Source organism: Chinchilla lanigera, unplaced genomic scaffold (assembly GCF_000276665.1).
Source record: "Chinchilla lanigera isolate Chin_1 unplaced genomic scaffold, ChiLan1.0 scaffold00035, whole genome shotgun sequence".
Taxonomy (NCBI): domain Eukaryota; kingdom Metazoa; phylum Chordata; class Mammalia; order Rodentia; family Chinchillidae; genus Chinchilla; species Chinchilla lanigera.
The window spans coordinates 7,085,569-7,089,857 of NW_004955436.1; positions in this window are offsets into that span (position 1 = coordinate 7,085,569).

Here is a 4,289-nt window from a genome sequence, read left to right on the forward strand (position 1 = left end):
AGGGAAGGGAAGGGAAGGGAAGGGAAGGGAAGGGAAGGGAAGGGAAGGGAATTTCTCTACTAGGAATCACCCCAAAGAAACACATGCCATGTGCTGGTATGGATCACACAGCCATCTCCCTTGACGCTGGGTCTCCTCAGCTCTCCCCTTCCAACTCTCTTCCTTTGGCCTTTTCCAGCCAAGGTACAGCCTGCAAACCCTGGCTCTTTTTGCTGCACTCAACCTCTTGGCAACGTTCCCACTCCCCAGACTTAAGTCCTCACATCAGAGCTGAATCACCCCAAACCTATCACCACTAGACAAAAAGGTCAACCTATGTGCAGCACAAATGCATGTGGACGACCGCTCTCATGCAGCTCTAAATGCACCATGGCTTCCCGCTCTGCTTCCCCCTGAAACAGCACTGTTATGCTTTACATCCCGATGTGCCCTCAAAGCTTCCTGCACTTGTAGGTGGGACTTTTGGGAGGTGAATTGGGCCCCAGGGGAGCCACATGCATTGTCGGACTGGTCCACTGATGAGTTTATAGCTAAGAGAGCTATTAGGAGGGGGCCTGGTCAGAAGAGGTGGCCACAGGAGGTGTGGCCTGGAAGGGTCTCTCTTCCTCCTCAGCTCCTCCCTTCATGCTCTCTGCTTCCTGGTCACCATGACGTTTTCTCACGATGCCTCTGCACCATGCTGTCCTGCCTTGGAGCCAGTGGACTACGGACAGAAACCTCTACAAACTGGGTATCTTCCGCAAGGTGTAAAAGACATCATATTACAGTGATCCACACATAGCCATGTTTTAGCAGTACAATTCAGAATAGCCACATCTTGGAAGCAGCCTATACATCCATCGAAGATGAATGGATAAAGAAAATGTGGCATTTACAAATAATGGAGCATACTCTACTATAAAGAATGATAAACTTGAGTCAGTTGTAGGAAAATGGTTGCACTTTGAGACCATAAGATTATAAATCAGACATACAAGCTTAGCTATCAGATGGTTTCTCTCATATGGGAAACACGAATTATAAGTAAAGAGCAAAAGCAAAGATAGATAATAGGAAGTAGGGAGATAGGTCTTTCCATGATGGAAGGGGAATCAAGAGATGGAGGGGGAAGAGGGACGGGAGGGAAGCGGGAAGAAAAGCAGAATTAAGATGTGTTATGTACATGTTATATGCACACACAGGAGGAATGTAAACATTATGTACTGTGAACATGTACCAATAAAACTTTGTAAAAATTGTGAGCCAAATGGGCTGGGGATGCAACTCAGTAGTACAATGCCTGCCTGGCAAGTATGAGGCCCTGAGTTCAATTCCCGGTACCAAAAAAAATTGTGAGTCAAAAATCAACCTTTCCTTTTTAAAGTTATGGGTTTGAGGCATTGTATCTCACCCATGAGAAAGCGACTAAAACAAATGCTTCTTCTAAAATAATAGGACATGATCAAAACTTTGTTTTTTCCTATTTGACTGTAATAGAGTCAGTCTTGCTCATTTTTATATACCTGTGCCTGCAATGGTGACCGGCATGGGGTAGAAGTTCCTCAAGCAGCTGCTAAATTGGTGGGTGGATGGATGGATGGATGGATGGATAGGTGGGTGGATGGATGATGGATGGATGGATAGATGGATGGATAGGTGGCTGGATGGATGATGGATGGGTGGAGAGATGGATGGATAGGTGGGTGGATGGATGATGGATGGGTGGATGGATGGATGGATAGGTGGATGGATAGGTGGGTGGATAGGTGGGTGGATAGGTGGGTGGAGGATGATGAGTGGGTAGATGGATGGATGGACGGATGGACAGATGGATGGATAGGTGGGTGGATGGATGATGGATGGATGGATAGATGGATGGATAGGTGGGTGGGTGGATGGATAGATGAATGGATGGATAGGTGGATAGATAGGTGGGTGGATAGGTGGGTGGATGGATGGATGATGAGTGGGTGGATGGATGGATGGATGGATGGATGGGTGGATGGATGGATGGACAGACGGATGGATAGGTGGGTGGATGGATGATGGATGGATGGATAGATGGATGGATAGGTGGGTGGGTAGATGATGGATGGGTGGATGGATGGATGGATAGGTGGATGGATGGATGGATGGATGGGTGGGTGGATAGATGGATGGATAGATGAATGGATAGGTGGGTGGATAGGTGGGTGGATGGATGATGAGTGGGTGGATGGACGGATGGATGGATGGGTGGATGGATGGATGGATGGTAGTGAGAATATAATTCCTGTGAAGTGTGGATGGAAACTATGAACATCCCATTGTGCAGAGAAGAATCTAGAGGCTCAGAGAAGTTGGGTCACTTACCACAGATAACCCAGTTAATAGTCATGTAGTCAGAGTTAATTCAGTCTACAGCATCTCAACAAGAGTGTTTTCTTTGAAATCATAAGACTTTTTTTCTTCTACATATTTGTTCTTCCTCTCCATCTAGTTCATGGGTAACTTTGCTATCCCTTTCTTACACTACTGCAGACTTCATCTCTGTGACACATGTGCACGGCCTGCCTTTGTAACAGACCTCCCTGCTTGCACCTGGTGGCCACACCTCTCTTCTGTACACACAGCCGTCATCTCACACCCACCGTGCTCAGTCTGTCTTCTCCTCAACTTTCTTACAACAGCGTCTTCTCTTCACTGCTACCTCCTTCCTGTAGCTCTTACCTTTTATCATCTCTGCGCTTTAGCTACATCCTTGGCTTATTATTCTATGTCTCACCATTTTTCAATATTTTATTCTCCTGATTTCATCCTTGATTTTCTGTTCTTTTTGTAAATTCGTCTTTTGAGAGAGCACAAATCTTCCTAAACTTCTAAGCTAATGGCTCCACAATCTTTTTCTCCAACCCTAATTTTTCATCAAAGTTCAGTCCTATATTTCTAACCACCATTTGGCCATGCTGACTCTGCAAAGGGTCACACTCAATTCACCTTCTCTCCCTACTCTGTTTTCCTATCTCATCCTCCCTATTACTTTTAGTGCCATCTTGACTTTACTAACCAAACGGAGTGCAAATCATGGCATCATTAGTGATTCTTCTGTTCTTAATCCTTTAGTTTCTACCAGACTTGAATTCCCCCTGTAACTCTGCAGTGTGTCTTAAAGTCCTCCATAAGTGTCTGCATCTATGTAGCTAATGTTGTCCAGCTGTTTTCCCAACACAGGTCCCTTGCTAGAGCCCACCCAACCTAGCCTTTATTGCAGATGCCAGGCCTTGCTTGTTGCGATGGTTAATTTTAGGTATCAGTTTGACTGCACTTAAGATTACCTAGAGAACTTGTGAAAACACTATTTCAGGGCATGCCTATGAGGATGTTTCCAGAGAAGATAGCTTAGAGCAGCGGTGGCGAGCCTATGGCACATGTGCCACAGCAGGCTATTTTTTATCATTGAAAGCTCTGAAAGGTTCGCCATCACTCGTTTAGTGAGTCCATGGACAGATGGATAAGATCCAGTCACCAGGGAGACAGCACGGAATAAAAACCAGCTTCTACTGCCTCAGTCCTGGAGCTGGGACACGTTCCTCCTGCCCTGAGATACCAGAGCTCCAAGATCTGCGGCTGTGGGACTCCAGGACTTAAACCAGTGAGCCGTGGGTTCTGATCCTTCAGTGTCAGATGGAGTGTTACACCATTGGCTTCCTTGGCTCTGAGGCTTCAGATTTGGACTCAGCCACACTCCAGGGATCCAGAGCCCCCACCTTTTCCATGACCTGTTGTGGAATTTTACAGCTTCCAAATCACATGAGCCATTTCACACAATAAATTCCATCTATTTTTCAATCAATCTATTTATCTATCATCTGTCTATCCATCCATCTCCTATTGGTTCTCTCTTTTTCTCTGGAGAACCCCAACTAATACCATCGTCCTAAATCCCCTTACATGAAATGCCTGTTCTCCATTCTGGCATGGTAGATACTATCAGTCCTTATGTTCAGCTTGGGAATTAGTTTCCCAGGACTATTTTCATCTAATGCTCGCCTCCTTCGCCACTTCTTTGCCACCTGTCATGGTCATTTAAAGTACCTGGCACATAGCAAATCATCAATGGATGGTGCCTTTGTTTTCGTCAATAGTAACAATTGTGTTCCTGCCTTACTTCCCCAGGGGTGTGAATGTTCCTAAAGAACCAAGATCACAGGGGCTGGGGATTAGGCTCAGCGGCAAAGCGCCTGTCTGGCAAGCGCAAGGTCATGAGTTCAGTTCCCGGTACCGGAGAAAAACCAAAAAAAAAAAAAAAAAAAAAAAAAGAACCAAGATCA